The sequence below is a fragment of the Stegodyphus dumicola genome, chromosome 6, assembly GCF_044657685.1.
Source record: "Stegodyphus dumicola isolate Sdum_Otavi_A_Nest chromosome 6, ASM4465768v1".
NCBI classification, from domain to species: Eukaryota; Metazoa; Arthropoda; class Arachnida; order Araneae; family Eresidae; genus Stegodyphus; species Stegodyphus dumicola.
Window position 1 is genome coordinate 39,185,150 of NC_140773.1, and position 20,489 is coordinate 39,205,638.

Here is a 20,489-nt window from a genome sequence, read left to right on the forward strand (position 1 = left end):
TCAATGGGAACAAACCAACTCCCATTCAACGAACAATAATTGATAAAAATACGTAAATACGAAGGTGTTTCGTCTTTACTCGAGTTATAAGTTAAAGCCGAACCGGCAATTCTAGTCAGGCCAAATATCTCCGCGAATAGAAGGGATTATTATCCAATGCTTATACTCAAAGAACTTATTCTTATGAAGCAATTTAGTCAATTCAATTTGGAGTAAAAAGCAAAATCTCTAGAGAAATTCGATATAACCCGAGTAACCGTCCCCGACACCTTCATGTTTATGCATTTGAGTTCTATATTATTTTTAAAAATTAAACATTGGAAATTCAATTTGGAGTAAAAAGCAAAATCTGTAGAGAAAGCCGATATAACCCGAGTAACCGTCCCCGACTCCTTCATGTTTATGCTTTTGAGTTCTATATTATTTGTAAAAATTAAACATTGGAAATTGTTATTATGAAATCGAATTCAAAGTAAAGTTGAAATAAACATAGAAGATTACAAAATAAGATAAATAATGCAAAGTTTGTAAAAACAAATCAAAGACAATATAAAGTAATATAAAAAAATGTAAAAAATAATATATAATAAGAACAGTGAATGTACATGAAGATATAAAGGCCAGAAAAGGTATTAAGTAACTTACATTCTTTCTAGTGGGGGAGTTGGCAAAGTATTCTCTTCATGTCTGACTCATAAGTGTTGGGTGTCCGAAAATTCTTAGCGGCAGTGGGGGCTTTGAATAATATCAGTCGGTAAGACTTGGGTGAAGTAATTTATGGTAGTGGGTTGGACTCGGAATTCTTGAGGGATGTATTATGTGGAGTTCTTATTTGAGGGAGAATGTCTGTTAAGATTTTTTTGAAAATACTAGTGAATGGAAATTAATTAATTTCTGGCTAATTGTCGTGTCGCAATGATTAAGAATTTAAGAAAGGAAAAAAGGAATTTTTCATTGTCCAAGAGCTATTAGACAGACTAAAGTCATGAAATAGGCCCATTTTTTTAGTAACAGCATGAGTCTGAAGACAATTAGGTTTTTACAATATATACAATTGAGTAATTACACTATATACAAATCCTTCAACTGATAGTCATCCAACTTATACCGCCTTCTCAGGTTTAGGAACAAATTATCATATCCCTATCAGTTACATGATTTAGGGTGAGTATTTAACGCCTGCTCTTTTAAGGCAATGGTTGATAAATTGAATGGGTATTAGATTATTTTTGAGAATTTTAATAAGGAGCAAAATTTCGCGTTGTAAATCTATTGTATCTGTCCATATAATTTTAATTCGTTGTATTTGATTAATTATACTATTGTTAATTACATTTTTGGATATGTTGGAGTTCCAATTTATTAATTTGTTAGTACTGAAATTGAAGTTTCTTGTTTTGTCAAAAAGTAAAATTTTTTTGTAGTTAATGATTTGAAGATCTAGAAAGTCTATGCTATTTTGTGAATTATTAGTTTTATTAAGTGTAAGACAATTCGGATAAATCTCGGAGTGTTCAATTTTATCAAAATTATTAATTGTAATAAGGTCATCAATATATCTGTAGGTGTGTTTGTAGTAATTTAACTCTTGTGGTTGTAGATTTTTTTGGAAGTTAAAGTCTTTGACAAATAAAAAGATATTACAGGTCGAGGTGCTGGAATGTAAGCCCATTGGCAATCCTCTGACTTGTTTAAAAATTTGATTTTGAAACTTGATGTAGTTATGAAAAAGTGTGCATTTTAGGTAGGTTTCCCATTTGTCAAGAGTCATGATATTGAGCATATCAGGGAAGAGTTTAGTTAGATCAAGTAGACTGGTATAGATTTCTTCTAGAGGAAGTGAGGTATATAAGTTTTCAAAGTCATAGCAATTAATGTTTTGGATGTTAATGGTTTGAATAGTATTAATGACAGGAGTGTTATTATGAATGATCCAGGATTGTTATGATTAGTGTTACAATCATTGAAAATAAATTTACAGATTTTATTAAGTTGAATTGAAAAATAATAGTCTACATTTTTCTTGTAATTTATTAGTTCCATTAGCAATAAATCTGAATTTTAATTGTGTTTTATGGAATTTGGGAATCGCATAAAGATTAGTAAATCTGTTGTAGTTTGCATTGAAAGTAATATTGAGTTTCTTATGAAAAGTTTTAAACCTGTTTATTATAGATGTTTCTGTAAGGTTGGCTAATTGATAAGTAGTCGCGTTGAGAAGTTCTTTATGAATAATTTCTGCGTAGAATTGTTTTCATATAATGCTAAAGTTATTAGTTGTTTAACTATTTTTGTAATAGTAAAGAGCTGTTTTAATTTTTTAATATCTGATGTAAGTTGCGACCAATTCAGTGTACTTTTAAACTTGAGGTGACTGATTTCGGTGGATATGCGTTGAAGAATTTTGGCTTTCCATTTTTATAAGGTATCTATGGGTAAATTCAGTTGATAGCTTGCTTTAACTATAACTTTGTTGATGTTGTTTTCGAAAGTCTTGTAACAGAAATTTGTAGTCATGTTTCTGACTGGTCTAAATTTTGTACCATAACTCATTAGTGTTTTAAGTTGATGGTTCTGTATGATATTCAGGTTGCCAGTAATTATGCGCTGGTGATGAGAATCCACGTAATTGCTGTAAATTGGTGTCTTACAATGTCATTCTGCTGTTTCATCTATTTCATGGTGGTTAGTCAGCAAGTTGCTTAAGGTCCTTTGATATTTAAATGCAACCATAGTTAATGTATCAACTGCGGGGAAGTAATCTTTACAATCTCTGATGATTCTTGAGAAATGAATATTGTCAAACTGCGGATGTAGAAAATTGACTTTAAAATAAATTTTGCGTTGAGTGAGACTATTAGAGAGTCCGAAAAAACTAAAATCGAGAATCATGTCTTTAATGATTTGTGTGTCGTCGTAGCTTTATTGAATGAATTTTTTTAGTTTGATAAGGAATTTATTAGTACAGGAGTGTAACAGTTGAGAAGTTTCTTGGGAAAGTTGTCTGAGTCAAAGAAACATTTCAATTGTTTTTTCAATGCAAATGTATCCAAAGTGGATAAAAATCTCGCATTATTTTTTATTTTGCTTCCTCTTATTCCTCTCTGCGTTTTGTTGCTGTAGTGCTTAAATTGGCTGAAAATAGACTTCTTAGAAGTATCTCTATGACTATGTATATAAGTGTTAAGTCCATATGGATAAAGTGAACGTTGTTTTAGTATATAGAGAGATTCCTGAAAAATTCGTGTTTTGTGATTGGGTATTATATCTAGTATCTGAAGTTGAATAGAGTTGAAGTCATGGTGTTTAAAGTGCTCTAATTCTGCTGTATTGAGTTGTGATGGTGTACTTATTTTAATGCTATTTTTTGTGCGTTGAATGTTTTGATTTAAGCTCTATGGTTATTGATTCGAAAGTTAAGATTTTTTTTAGTCTGTCCTATATATTTTATATGTCAAGTGCCGCATGTAATCATGTAAATACAGTTAAATGTTTTTCATAAAAATTGTATTTTGGGTTTATCTGTAGCAGGCATGGCGTTAAATTTTCAAGTTTTTCATCTAGTGGAATGACATTAAATGATTTCAATTTCAGATAAACTAGCAAGATATAAAAGTAAGGAGGCTGCTAACCTTCAATACAGTAAAGGTTTTGTATAAGAACTTTATAAATTTTAAAAATTGAAATATTAAAAAAGAAGAATGGAGGTAATATATAAAGTGGGTACATTAGGCAAGAGATAAATAGCGCTAATAGCTGCTATTTAGCATATCAAATGTTGTATGATCTTAAATTCATTAAGTGCGAAAACAAGTTACTATTACTTGCGCAATTGCTGCAAAGTTAGTTAATAATAATTTATTTCCTAAACAATATTGATTAATTGATTATATTATCTCCTAAGTTTAATTAAAGTAGAATTATTTTAAAAGAGTGAATCCATACTGGTAAGTTATATTTCGAAAGATGTTTTGAAGTAATTTCAAAGCAAAATGTTAATAATGTTTTAACGGGGACTAGAGTTAAATCATCATGAAGAATAAAATTTCAATTGTAAAAGGAAAATCATATATATATATATATATATATATATAAAATCTTTATATATATATATATATATATGTTACCGTGAAAGACCGAAATTGGAGAATGTCGACTTTCACCGGAGAATGTCAACATTCACCAAATACGTCGGTGAAAGATCGAATATTGCATTACATTCTTGTACATTCGGACCCTCACCGGTGTATGTCGACACTCACGGATGTGTTCTGGTGTAGGTTGAAAAGAGAGGAGTATATGTACACGCTGTCATTGCAAAAGGAAGTGTTCCACAAATAAATGCTGTCGTAAAAGCAAGGGCCTCTTGTGCAATTGAAAGTGTCATAAGAGTTTAAGTTTTTACAATAAATAAGATTTGAATCACGTAATTTAGTAAGTTTTAAACTTCTATTATTTTCCTTTCTCATTTTGAATGTACAGTGTGTTTTAAGTTCTTATATTCTTAAGTTCTTAATTTAAGTGCGTTTTTTCGTGACCGAATTACGGAGAAAATATAATATTCTTATGTGTTCAACATTCACCATTAGTAGATGGTGAATGTTGACATTTACCGGTGTAAGTCAGAAATAAGAGTATTTGGAAAATATTTCGGACATACAACAAGCGACTATGTGAATGTTGACATTCACCGGTGAAAGTCGACATTCTCCAGATTTCGGCGTTTCACCATAACATATATACGATAAACGTATATATATAGATATATATGTATATGTGTGTGTGTGTGAATTAATGTTAGGAATTCTGATCGCACATATTGATCTATAATACAGAGCAAATTTGGCAGATGAATAAGATAAAATATTCAGATTTATTTCAATTCATATTTGCGGCTCCAATTCATTTGAAATTCTAAACCTACCTATTTCTAGAATATTTATATTTCTCATATTGTTGGAATAGGAAGAAAGTAGCACGACGTCGTGTCAGCGGTGACAGAGATAGAAAAAAATGTGCATAGTTCGACAACATTGGGGCTTAGTAAGAGAAATATTTGATTCAGGAAATTTAAATTCCCACTTAGCTAGGTCATCATCTTTATGTAAATCATGTGATGGGGATATATATATCTACATAAATATATTTTAATTAATTAATTTTTATTTTTTAATTTTCTATTAATTCAAAATTATTTAATATTATATATTAAAAAAATAATTACAATGAAAAGTAGGAATCTGGAAATTTTTATTATGTTTGATGAGTACATTCTCAAAACTCGAGCTAAATAATATTCTAAATCTCTGTAAATCTAGAAATATATAGTCTAACAGAAACAGATGAAGAGAACAATTTATATTAGATTTGTTCCGAATAGAGTATAGGATGGATTTCAGTGTTTACGTAATTTGTTTTACATACATATATATTATTATTTATAAACATAAAGTCCTTTTTGTCTTTGTTACTCTAATTATATCAACTATTTGACATTCAACAACTAACTTCATAACAACTTCTCATTCACAAATTTTACAAACTGGCCGTTTAAACACGTGTATTTTGTATATTAGCTTTCTGTTTAGATATTTCATTAGTTAATGCAATAACGTTTCCTCATAATCAAAAGGTATGACAATAAATTTGAATTCTTCACAATAGGATTTTCCATCTTAAACATTTATAATATATTTTTGTAATGAAGGAATGAAAAAAACATTAAGCATTATAAATCTGAAAACGTATTATTTTCCAGACCAGCGTTTTTGTCAAAAAATTATTAAAGGTATAATTAAACTGGACCTGAAACATTATGTTTTGTTTTATTATTTTTTCCGAAAAGACTTACGTCTCCGACACGTATTGCAATCTTAAACATTGGGGATCCAATTCTTCTAGTAGTTGATCGCTGTAGTATATTCCTGCTTCTCCTTCTTCTTCTTCAAATATACGTCGATAATTATTTGCGCTGAAATATTTTTATTTTATTAAATATATATGTTCATATGTTTGAATTCATTAATTTAATAAATGATTACTTATACGTTTTTTGTCAAAAGTAGTAAGTTACAGTTTGCGAGCATTTTTACAGATTGTCAAAGATTTTTAAACGCTCAATGTTCCACGAAGAAAATATCTTTACTTATTCAAAATCTTTTAAAAACAATAAATATGGAAATGAATATTCCTCTTATTAGCCTAAATTCCATTATGAGAATATACAGGTATAATAGGAAATGAAGCTGCTGGCACCAACAGCTCAGGATGCCATATTAAAAGGTCTGATTGACATCTATCATCTCAAATCAAACCATGCAATCAGGAAAAAATTTTCCAAACACGTTTTAATAAAATAACAAACAGGATGGGACGAGACAGATACAAGAAGATTGCTCGACGGTTACCTCCCGCAAGTATCCCTATAAAGAATAAATTTTTTTCTCCAATTAGATTGGCAACAAGTCATGGAAAGTTCCCATTTTATTACCAGAGATTCTTAAGAAGCACGTAAAATGCGAGCGCGAAAAACCTGCAAATCTAGCAAAATTTAAGCTTTATAAATGACACACTTTCTTACTTTCCCTTCTTAGAAAAGATAACCAGGATTTGCATCAAAAATTCCAGAGAAACGTTTTTCTACAATATGAAGTATGTGTCTGCACTTCAACAATTTATGAAATATATTATTGAAAGTGAAGGAACCGTGATTATAAGTATCTAGTAATATTACAAAAGTGAATAAGCATATATTTAAGAACAAGAAAATTTTTTAAACGGTGGCTTCCGTTGACCATGCTGATCAAATTTCCAGTCGAGCGCAATTAATCAATGTTTGGGATCTCAACCTGATGGCTGCGTATGCTGAGTCGATGACTGATCAATCATTTGGACAATTTCCGCACAGGATTAAAATTGCCTTCCTACAGACTTCTTCACTTAACGGGCCATTCGTTCAAAACATAGATTTACACGTTAACTGAAATGTATAAAAAAATAGCGAAAACAAAAGAAGTATTTAAACGCAAAATATCTCTTCGGATCTTCCTATGTTCCTGATTATTACATCTGCTGAAAACAATTTAATACGTTTAAATGCAATTACATTTCATTGCAGTGATCTATTAATTGTTTAACAGTTTTCTGCTGTTGACTTCAATAAATTTATGATGTTTGGTATTTCATTTGTTTCCAGCAACACCTAGTCTCCTTTGCAAAGAAAATTAATATTAACTTTTGTAATTAAGAAATGATTTAGATGAAAAATTAAATTGGACTGGAGGTAATGTCTCGGTTGTTTTCATTAAAAAAAGTTGGTGCTTTCTTAATTCAAAAAATATCTCCATATATATACATAACATACATGTAATTAATTTACACACTTAAAAAAAGTATTCTTCACATGGTATCTTCAAACGGGTAGATACGATAGCTGAAAAACAAGTGTCGGACTAAAGCGGAGCTGCAAAGAGCGATTTGTTGTACTGATACTTCCGTTTATATAATTCTTGTTATTCGATGCATGTAGTTTTGTTGAAATTCGTGTTACAAATTGCTTTATTCTCTGATGTAAAAGGAATTATCCCAAATTTTATTTAGAAGATTTAAATAACGGTTTTGATCACAATACGCGGCAGTTACTAGAAAAATATCTGGATCAGAGACTATTTGACGTCATTTAAAACGCTTAATTACAGGGCCGTAGTACAATTCACAACCGGCCCCAACCCCACGGGTATAGCGATATACAATAGTGACGTGATCGAAGATTCTTTGGAAATAATCGCTGTCATCGAATGACATGCATATTCTATTTAAGTAATCATAGTCATCAGCTTTTAATATTCGTTGTAAATAATCATTGTCATCGAATAATCATTGTAAAGAATCATTCTCATCGGATAATCATCGAAAATAATCTTTGTCGTTACATAAAGGGGCATAGTAGCTGATGTATAAAGATTTGTACTCAAATTCTCATCAAAACAATCGAATATGTATTGCAATTTATCATATGATCATTATTAACAGCAATGATTCTTAAATGTCTTCGACCTACGGCTCCTAATGACGCCGAGGAAAACTTGCGCAAATGTGACAAAAAGAATATTTAAAAATACAATAAAAGCTTGAAAGGTAATAAAAATGCCTGAATTTAATTTCCTTTTATTTAAATGAAGCTTAATGTTTTGAAGGAATTTGAATATTGTACACAGGAATCAACAATATAAATATCTGTGGATTTTTGCCTCCCTGTTTTTTTCTTCGTAACATCATATCTCCGGAACGGGGAGTTTGAGTTTGGAAGGAGGTACCCCCGGATTTCAAAACTTCTTGGTAAAACTTTCCGACTATTGTTATCTTCCTACGACTATCACTCGAGATATTATATAAAATTTCGGAAAACGGTAATTTTTCGTATTTATTTTTCCAAGTAGCCGAAGTCTAGCGTACTGGACATCAAAATGCTTTACTTGGAAAAATGTTGGCCGTTCTCACTTTCAAATCGTAGAGTTTGTTTAAGAGATATTTTTAAGTTAAAAAAAATATGAAATAAATAGTATTGCCAAACGTGAAACTTATTGTTATTATTATTTACGGTCATATTCTGAAGTTGAAGAAAGCACGTGATTCCATATAACGTCATTGTATGTCGAAAATCTTTCGTTAATATCAGTATTTTAAATGAATAGCTGCTTTTGGCAACTTTTATGTTTCACCTTTGGATACGTGACACGATATGCTATCGCTACGTTAATTCCTTTATTGAGATTTTGAAAATTTGTTATATTGAAATAAATTTAAATCATAACCTCCAATGTATTACCTGAAGGGTCAAAGGTCTTTCTTTCCTGAGTTGGCAAGAAAAATGTATTTACGAATCGCTGGTTGCTTGGAAAGAATGAATACATTTTCTTCATAATGAAATGTTTCTATGCATTTTATGCTATTCTAAAATTATTTATAAAAATTTAATTTCTTTTATTGTATACTTACTTTCTGAGTAGAAGTTTAAACATCTGTAGATATTTAACGTATTTTAGATGAAATGTTACTTTACTACAGTTAAATAATTTTTTTTTTCCAATTTACTAAAATGTCTGAACGCAAGAAGAGAGCACAAATGGTACAGCGAGCTACAGAAAAATGAAGTAAAAAACACTAGGAGACTCAACAGGCAAGTACAATAAAATTTGCGAGCTTCAAAAATGAATGAAGACACAACTAGAAACTCAGCAGGCAAGCATAGTGACAAGACAGCTTACTCATTCAAGAAACTGAAGAAGAAACGAATAGGAGTTCCAGCAGACAAGCAGCAACTCAAGAAACTTCGCGTGCTCAAACTGTATCAGAAACTAGTAGAAAACACAAAAGACATTCAGAAAACCAAGAAACACTGCGTGCTCCGGAAAGGGAAGCAGAAGGGAAACGGAGGCCCATTAGGCAAGTGGAACGTCAACAGACCATGCGCGAAGAATAGAAGAAGTAGCAAGTAAACGAAGGATACAAGACTCTCTGCGTCAGCGTCAGATTCGACAGAAAATAACAGAACAGCTCAAAAACCTATATAAACAACTCAAGACGCTGCAGTTTACGGACAATTTTTGTTCGAAGTGGCAGAGCGTATACGAGGGAACAAGCTTCTCATGAACGCATCAAGACATACACGTAGTACTCTTCACAATGCAGGAAGTTTACTTTGAGCAACACACTGTATACATAGAGCTCGTAGACATATATAGTAAAGACTTTGCTTTGGCAACAGCCCTCTAGTAAAATGTATGAAGTTTATATTAGCATCTCACAATACCTGAACGAAATTTTTCTATTTACTTCTTCATTTACAATTTTCTGAAATTTTTTATCAGTAATCCTGTCTATATAATATAGATATCAAAATCAGAAAAATTTAATTAATTATCTTTAAATGTATCTAAGTAATGAATACTTCGCCCCTGTTCATACCGAAACAACATGATGTAATTGTAGATAGCTAGAAAGTAAAATGTATTCAGCAGGCTGTGCAGCAAGCGACATCTATAAATGGTGATAAAACAATAATGTGATATAATGTTATATACTGGCAGAGTTTTAAATTAAGAACATATACATCAGTGTTTTAATAATAAGAATTTTGCATCAAATTGCAAAACAAATATCTTAACTTCTGTCTTTTCATGCATAAGAGTTCAGCATTCGGAAAATTATATTTTCGTAAATGGTTTAGCAAAAATAACGAAAATTATTGCCCTGAGAAATGGATATGCTTGGTATGAATCCGAATTACGCCAAGACTACCCGTCAACGGTTGTTTTGAACACGCCCTTAATGAATATATATAACCCTTAAAAAACGTAAAGTCAGTGAATCTACTATCCGAGTGTGTCTTTATATCTTGAGTATTTAAGAAATGCATTTATCTATCTGGATAAAGCTAACGCTATTGCCTGAATAACAACGTTTATTTAACACTTGATATTACCAACTTCATATATATCTTGAAATAAAACATAAATTTCCTAATCAGATACTACCAATTGCAGAAAAAATACAAAAATAATGGAATTTCTAATAACACTACAAGTAACATACCGAGGAATAAATTGCGCAGCAAAACTGATGCAATCTACAATATGTATACCAAAAAATTTATGTACCGCAATAGAAATGCAAAAGAATGAGAAATGAAACTATCATGAGATTTATAATGAAAAATTTACCATAAACTATTGATATATGTTAATAAATATATGCTTTTAATACTATTCATTTAAATATGCTGAAACTTTCATAATATTCATTACTTACGAACGCTTTTTCATCCATCGAAACATAGCACAAGCCATTCTCAATTCAGTGCTGGTGCACGTCAATAAAATAAGGATAAATCCAAATTTTTACAAAAAATCAATCGCCTTGACTCGTTTCTCAGAAAACGTATGTCTACAAATGCAGTATTAATATATCACATCAATATAATTCGGGATCATAAAATCTCCAAACAACGCATTAAACGCAAAAAATCGCATTAAGGCAGAATGAAGAATTTTCACTCTTACAATGGCTTTTACAACAATATACAATAGAATCTAATTTCTAAACTAAGTGTTCATTGTTACACCATATTTAATTTTTGGGGAATCTTTCATGGTTGTTCAGTAATTCTAACTGTTAACTTGTTTAAATAGAATTATTATTTCATATATATGCACAGACTTATATATGTATATATTAATACGTATCTGTAGTAACATACATCATATTATTATATGTAGGCGTATAATTCTAAATTAATTATACTAGTCAACATATTTTATATATTGATAGCATCAGACTTTTAAAATTATTTATTACTATCTGCTTGCTAACGATTATATAATTACGCACAGTGGTACCTCGACATACGTGTTTAATTCGTTTCGTAACTTTGCTCGTATGTCAAATTGCTCGTATCTCAAAGCAATTTTCCACATTGAAATTAATCGAAATCCCATTAATCCGTTCCAGATCCCAAAACACGACCTCAGTTGTTTGTTAAGTGTTTTTAAGTAAGAATCAAAAACAAGAAGAAACATTTATTTATAAATAACAAATACATATTCTATAAAAACATAATTAAAAGAAAAAGTGAAGTGCCTACGGAAGAGCTTAATTTTTGTCACTGGTCTTCGCTTTTTTCGTCATGATCTGCTTATTTCCACCCGCAGATCATTTAAAAAAACTTTCCAAGGAGGTTTGTTTCTTCTTCCGTGTCAAGGATGCACGGCTAGTTGCAACGTTTTCGCGGTGATTTTTATCCACGAACTCTACAACTCCCACATTCCCAAGACCTGTTTTATATCTCTTGTAGCGATAACCTCCTCCACCTCTGGCTCCTCTTCAAAACTAATTTTTCGTTAACACAACGTATGCTGCTGCAAATACAGATCGTGTAACTCCTCGGTTGTCAGCTCCTGAGACTGTTGTTCGACGAGTTCGTTCACATCTCTCCCATCCACCTCCAGACTCATGGATTTTCCCAGAGAAACAAGCTCCTCTACCTATGCGACTTTGGGTTCCAATCCTTCGAAGGCCCTTTCAGCAACAGCCTCAGACCACAGCTTCTTCCGTGCAGAAGTTAAGGTCCTCGTTGTAACACCCAGCCAGGCCTGATCAATAATTCCTAGGCATATGACGATCTTAAAGTGGCCTTTCCAGAACTCTCGAAGGGTAAGGTTTGTGTTCTCCGTCACCTCAAAGCAGCCCCAAAAAATGTGCTTGGTGTACAATTTCTTAAAATTAGAAATCACCTGCTGATCCATCGTCTGCAGGATAGGAGTGGTGTTGGGTGGTAGGTAGGGAACTTTTATATACTTGAACTATTAGAGTAAATCAACTTCGTGATTTGGTGGGTGAGTAGGGGCATTGTCGAGGAAGAGAAGGGCTTGCATGGGTAGGTTGTTTTTCTGTGGGTATTTTTTAACAGAAGGGCCAAACACCAGGTTTATCCACTTCACAAAGAATTTCCTGGTGACCCAAGCCTTCGGATTTGTCATCCACATACCTGGCAGATTTTCTTTTGAAATATTATATGACTTAAAGACTCTGGGATTTTCCGAATGGTATACTAGCAGAGGCTTGATTTTACAGTCGCCAATCTCATTGGCGCAAATTGCTAGAGTTAATCTATCCTTCATGGGTTTGTGACCTGGCATCGTCTTCTGCTCTGCCGTTATGTAAGTTCTATTCGCCATCCTTTTCTAGAAAAATACTGTATCGTCACAGTTAAAGACTTGCTGGGGGGATGTATGCTTTGGCTAGTATCAGTTCGGAAAACATTTTGATGTGAACCTCAGCTGCCTTCACATCGGAAATTGCTGCCTCACCATGTCTGAGGACGGAGTGAATGCCGGTCCTTTTCCTAAAGATGTCAAGCCAGCCCTACTGGATTTAAACAAGTCTTCCGATTCCTCATTTTTAGAAGTGTGTGGGATCTTCTTTAGCAAATAACCGTAAATTGCTCGTGCCTTCTCACATATGATGCTTTATGTTAAGGTTCCTCCTTGAAGCTGCTCCTCTCTCACCCACCCCATCAGTAGTTTCTCCATCTATTCACGGAGAGAGGTCCAGAGTTTAGACATTATTTTATCGGCCTTAGATGGCGTTATACCCTTTATCAACTCCTTTTTTTTAAGCACAGTACATATCATTGATGTGCTACGACCGTACATCATCGCCAAGTCAATTACTCGCACACCTTGCTCATGGTTTTCTATGATTTCACGCTGTAATTCAAGAGACATCATCTTATTCTTTGTACCCATGGTTATAAAAATAAATATGATAATGTTTTCTAAATGTACAAAAAGCAAAAAGCGCCAACCCAGCTTATCAAATATGCTTCCAAAACGAGGGAAACAAGCACACAGACTGAGATCTTGTCTGAGGTGGGAGAAACTGTTAGACGCTGCATCTAAATATAAATAACCATCGTCTTCACTGCCGAAACCCTCTAAACTATTCTATAAATCACTATCATATCAGCTATAAAATCGTCATTAGCCAAATCTATATCATCATCAAAATCATCTAAATATTCCTCACCACACAAAACACATCATGATTTTAAACCATCGTATCTCTATCACCATCGTCAGAATAAAATAAACCACCATCACACAAATCACATCATCATTCCATACTAATCAATCGAAACTATATATCATATACACCATCATCATTGAAGTCGTCAAATAATAAAATCACCTGAATACAAAGTACTATCACCTAAAGTTTTATTACCATCATACTCATTTAATCACATTCTTCATCACTATAACATATAATCACGATAACTTAAATAAAAAATCATCAGCAGTTAGTATAAATCCTCATCCTTAAAATACCAGCTAAATTATTTAAATCATCATCATTTAAATCAAGATTTTTTTGGTGTTTCGCTAGTATAACATCAAAACGAACCAGTTTCATTTAGGTACAGACATGTACAGGTAAAAGTGTTGGAGCTTCATTAAAGATTGCACAGGTATACATCCCAATAACTAACCGAATACAGCACGGAGGGAAGGCCAGAAGAGGAAGAATCCTACTGGTAGTTCTTTAAAGAGAGATTTAGAAGTTAGTTTTTAAGTGAGGAGGACAAAAAGGGAGAACGGGTTATAGAAGAAATGAAGAAATCTAGAAAAAGGTTCATTAGAAAGTAGTAATAATATTGTAGTGGCTAAATCAATTATTAGCCCCCCGGATGAGTCCAGATCTCGAAACTTTGTGCTGCTGGGAAAGGAGGGAAATCTAATAAAACAAGTTTTATATCAAGCTTGTACAGAATACCAGCAGCTTAGCTGCCAGCCTTCGTCTGGCTTTTAAATGTACCGGGAAAATGGCTGAAAGAAACACCAATTTTTAAACTTGAAAACAGCGTAGAATTTTACTCTGCAGAACGACTTCATAAAAAAAAAGTTATTACGTATAACAAAATTACCATGAAATAAGCAATATCCCTTAATACAAATATTAATGATCTTAATAAATAAATTAACCAACTTCCCTTTGCAAAATCTTAAGAACTCAAATGGTATAAAGGAGGTTAAGAACTTTGTTTCCTAAAAAAATCACTCAAAACTTTTCAGTATCTTAAAATCAGTGAAATGAGCAACAAAGAACACAAAAGAATACAAAAAACAAAAAAATTCTGGAAAGCAAAGTATAATTAATGATAATGCAAAGTATAATTAATGATATCCCTTGTAATGTTGCGCGCTTCCAACCTGCACGCAACAATAGTGGTGACTGCTAACAACTGGAAAGTAGACAAATTCTTGAGAAGGGTTTAAATCCCTTTTTATTCAACTTTAGAAATTACAAATGCGTGCTCTTGACGCTCGCAAACTACGCCGACCCGGCGGTAAAATAAAAATAAAAAACTAAAAAAAGAATAATAACATGTGACTAACTACGAGGCTCTCTATACGTAACTAACCTCACCGCGTTCTAAGATACCGCTGATAATTCAGCAAACTTCTGAATATTACGTTGAAAAATTAACAACAAGAACTTAAACGCGTGGTTCTTCAATTTCTAACTAGCCACCTCCACGCTCGTGCAGCAAGAAACACACTTTCGAACTCGTTTCCCTTCTATTTAACTCAGATTACTTCCGCTGACAATTTGAATCCTTTGCGCGTTCTACTAAAATTTACATACTCTGGCATTGGCAATTCCAGGGGAAAGTAAGGCTTAACAGGAAAGATAGTTTAAACTTAAAATAAATATTAGTTAAAATAAATATAAACCCTACATTTCCCGCTGCCAGAATTTGGAAAACTTGGAAGCAGGTCCTAGAAACGACCTATTGGAAAGTTTCCACAATTCTGATCTAAATTTTAAGAGCCTCGTTGACATAAAAAAAATCTGTTATCTCACAAAAGGTAGAACAAATTTCTGTAGATACTTATTTAATTCTCTCTTCTTACAGCAACCTTTCCCGGACTTCAGCAATCAATCTGTTCTCTTCCTTCCAGTATCTGGAAGGAATAAGTATCAGTATCTTTCTAAATACATTATAATTTACACTTTCTTGACACTGAATAAGTTTTTGTTTTTGAACGATTTATTTTCCTTAGTTACTGCTTAATTCACATTCATTCAAGTATTCAAACATGAATTTAACTTTACCCTGGCTCTCCACCATGTGAGGAGTCAAACGGGAATATTCGTGTTTTAGTATTGCAACACTTCTCCTAACCACAATGATTTGTTAGAATTCAACGACCAAATAGACACACCTTACTCGACATTATACAAGTCGATGAGCTACTTTAACATTCTTAAAATTCAAGTGTAGGTGGAGAACATTACAAAACACATTCATTCTAAATTCCCCCTCATTTATCTATAGACATGCAGGCTTTCGCTCTAAAGCATGATTTTATCTACAGTTTAATAATTAAATTTGAATTCATTGCTTTTGAGCATTTACTTTTAGCATCTAAAATTTTATGCTTCTAGACTAAATTCTACTTTTACATAACTTTCAAGCATTTACGTATATTTACAAAATTCTAATACATATGATTTTTACAATTTACCATAAAATGAATAAGAGAAAAATAAATTTTTACTTTACTCATTCTTCGCCAAGCTGGAGGCACTGAAACTAAAGTTGTTATTAATACAAGAATACGAAGTTATTTTTATCTTCGGCCAAATTTTGGCTTTAACATAAAAGAATTAGTCTTTCGACCAACAGAAACTGCTTGTTCCTAGATTTTATACTTAAAGAAAATAATACTTTTGCCTTAGCTAAATAAAGTAAAATAAAACTAAATCTCAACCGAGACACATTGACTTTCGTCAAAACATAGAACTTTGTATTTACGCATAACATTTCGGAACAAAAGAAAAAAAATGTTATAGAAGATTTTAACTTATCTTTGAGTTTTCGATGATTGTAACTCCGACATTCTCTTCTGGCAGAACTGCTCCCATGTTATAGATTTCATTGACGTCAGTCGTCTCCTTAGGGTCCTTCGAGTGTCGTCCACGTTGCTTCTTCTTTTTCGCCCTCTGCATGCTGGCCTCTTGGAGTGGTAGTCGTCGGGTTGCTGTCTTTTCCGTTTTGCCCCTGGACGGCTGGTCTTGGCGTCCTCCGGTCTTGAATCGTGCTTGGATTTCTTCTGTTGGTGGTGGTCTTTTCGTTCCTTCTGCTGTCTTTTCGTCCTCGGGAACGGCGGCCTTGTTTGCACCTGACTCTCTGGCCCTGGAAGCGTTCTCCTCGATGTAGAATTTCTACTGCGATAAGTTGTAAGTGGTGTTTTCCTCTTTACCAAAGTGTCTTTACGCGGCGGCTTTGCTTTCTTGTATTTCTTAAATGCTGGAGTCTGACGTTTTCATTTCTTCTTTTCGGTACCGTCGCATGACTTATAGAACGGCTAGGTTTCTCTTCTTGTTCTCTGCTTCTTGGGTTGTGGAACGGGTGACGTTATTTCTGGACCTTCTACTTCTTTTACGCTTGAGTCCTGCAAGAAACTTTCAAGGATTTCAAAATCATTTTGATTATAATATTTTTCACCTGGTCGGGACTTGCTTTACAGATTTCCCCTCTCTCGTTGTTAAGGTACAATACGACTCCCTTGATTTCCTGAATTACATAGGGCCTTCAAATTTTGGAGCTAACTTTGCAGTAAAATTGTCTGGGGCACTTGATAAAGAAAATTTCCGCTTCAACACTTTATCTCCAACTTTAAAATCTGCTTCACGGCGTTTTCTATCATAGTATAACTTTTGCCTATTTCTTGCCGTATCCGATCTTTTAACCGCCTGGTCAATAAGTGTTTGCACATCTTTCTGTTTAAATTCTTGGTCTCTTTGTTGCACAAAGAATAATTTATCTAATGGCGTAATTAACTTTCGTCCTAAAAATAATTCTGCTTGGGTTTTCCCGTAGTATCGTGATTTGCCGTTCTTAAAGCATAAGCTAACATATTTATGTAGCCATCCCAGCGCTTGTGATGTGTGCTAACATAACTTGGAATTATTTTTACAATGTTTTTATTAACTCCTTCTGCTATGTTTGCCTGTGGTCTATACGGAACCATTTTGATATGGCGTATGCCAAGTCCAGTGCATATGTTTTCAAATATTTGGCTAACGAATTGTTTACCGTTATCGCTATGTACTTTTTCGGTGCACCGTATTTATGTATCCGTGTAATGTATCTGTGTAAGAATGCATCTGCGACTGTTTTGGCTGACGCGCGTTTAAGTGGAAGAATTTCTGGCCATTTTGAAAAATGATCTACAATTACTAAAAGAAAACGATTTTTATTTAACTCACTCTGGGGGAAAGGACCAAGAAGATCTTTGCCTAAAATTTCATTCGGAAATGTAGCGCGAAAGTACCGGCCGGGCTGTAATTAATATCATTTATTAACTGACATTTATTGCAGGACCTGACATACGCAGTTACTATTTTGTATATTTGCGGGAAATATACCGCTTCGCGTACCCTTTTTAAAGCCTTTCTGACCGCTAAATGACCCGCTGTTTTCGCGTCGTGTAATTCCATCAAAATGCTTATACGAAGCGAGGCTGGGATGACTGGTTTGTATTCTAGATTTTCGTTTGTTGTTTTCGTATAAAATAATAAATTATCTATTATTTCATACTTTTCTGCTCTATTTCTTATCTCATCGATATCTGTGTGTTCAAAGCTTTCGGGGTCTTTCAAATACGCATAGATACTTCCAAATTCAGGATCAGCTTTCAATTCAGCAATAATTGTATCTCTAGAGTCTAAAATTTTTGAAGTCAACACAGCGCATTTAAGTTCATTGCCTTCATCGTCCAGTTTTATACGAGAAAGTGCGTCAGCTACATTGTTTTCCTTACCCGGTTTATATTTGATTATGAGATTATATTCTTGGAGTTTTAAAGCCCATCTTATTAACCTGGGCGTTAGGTTTTTCCCCGAGTAAAGTCTACCAACAGCCGCATGATTCGAAAAGACTGTTACTGGCGCTTTGCCGAAATAAACTCGAAATTTGTGTACAGCCATTAATACGGCTAATGTTTCTCTCTCTGTAGCTGTATAATTCCTTTGTGTATGATTCAACGTTTTACTAAAAATTGCCAAAGGATGGCCATTTTGCATAAGAACCGCACCCACAGCATAGTCCGACGCATCTCCTGCAATTTCCAGGTTTTCGTCCCCCTCCGGGAATTTCAAAACAGGGGCATTGATAAGCGCTTCTTTTAACCTTTCGAATGCGGTATTTGCTTCTGCTGTCCACATGAATTTACTTTTCTTTCTTTTAATTACTAACAAGGGTTCAACAATATTAGCAAAATCTTTTATGAATGGCCGATAATAAGAACATAACCAGAGGAAAGGAGAAATTTTCTTGGCGGTGTTGGGAGGTGGGAAATTCTTGATTGCTTTTATTTTTGAATCTTGAGTTTCTATACTCTTTTGCGAAATTTTATAACCCAGATATTTAAGTCTTTAGTTGTGAACTTGCATTTTAAGGCGTTAATTGTAAGACCGGCCTCTTTTAATAATTTAAAAACTTCTTCTAGATCTTTAATATGTTGTTCCAAGATACTACTCTTTATAATTATATCATCTAGATAGATTAAAGTCGATTTTCCTAGGACAAGCTTTAGAACAATATCCATAGCTCTCTGGAATGTTGATGGGGCCCTACACAACCCAAAGGACATGCGTAAAAATGCATAAGTGCCCGATTTTGTTATAAACGCGGTTGTATGTATGTCTTCGGGTCTCATAGCTATTTGATAGTAGCCAGACGTTAAGTCCAAAGTAGTCATGTATCTTGTAGATTTAATCTTTCTAATAATTTCCTCTAGAACCGGCAAAGGGTAAACTGGGAATTTAGTAATACTATTAAGTTTTCTGTAATCGATAGCAAACCTCCAAGCCCTTTTATCCGAAGGAGGAAACTCGTCCTTTTTCTTACATAGTACGACTGGACTCGCGTACTCACTATTTATGGGCGTTATTATTTTGTTCTTTAACATTTCCTGAATATGTTCTTCTATGATTTGGTCTTTTTGTTTATCATAGCGGTAAGGTTTAGTCCTACAGGGTTTGTCGGCAGTTAACTGTATCTCATACGTAACTATTTGACAGCTACCAGGCCGTTCTGAAAACAAGTTTGAAAAAGTACTCACCACTTGCTGGATGGCTTGACTTTCATGGTCATTCAAATGGCTAAGGTCAACTTACGGTTGTTCCACTGATTCCACCACCCTCCGATCCATCTCCAGCACGATAGAACTTTCCTGAAAATTCAGTTTGGCCTTTGCGGCTTTTAAAAACTCCATACCTAAAATAAGTGGATTAATTATTAATTTTTTACTACAATAATTAATACTTTAAGGCTTTCGTTTTGAACTTGAATTTTTAAAGATAGTTTTCCAATACAATGACAAGTTTGTCCTTGCGCTGCTATGATTTCTGTGTTTTTATTTTTAAATAATCGAAACCTATTAAAGTTCTTAAAAAAAATATCACTCATAAAATTACCTTCTGCTCCTGTATCGATGAGGGCTTCTACTGGTACATCGCCAACCAGGACTTGTATAATTGGTAACTGTGAGTTCTTTACGATGACCGTATTTAAGTGTCTTCCTGAGGGTTTTTTCAAAACTTCCGGGGTCTGGACCCTCGCTTTGACAGGCCCCTCTACTCGTTTAAAGCTTTTCTTTCAACTTCTGCCTTCTGGGTACGCGGACGGTTGTTTTCAAATTTCCTTTTTGGGCCTTGACCTTCGAGTTTCGATGACCTTGCTTGATAGCACTTTCCCCCATAAGAGCGGTTTGCATTTCTGGTCTGCTCATTTGAAGATTGTCTTCGGATACTTTGAGAATACGATGCCCCTCTAGCTTTTTCCGCTATTCTGCGATTTTGGAACTTGACCGCTAATTCGAAGAGCTCCTGCAATGTGCTTAAGTTTCTAATTTCGAAGT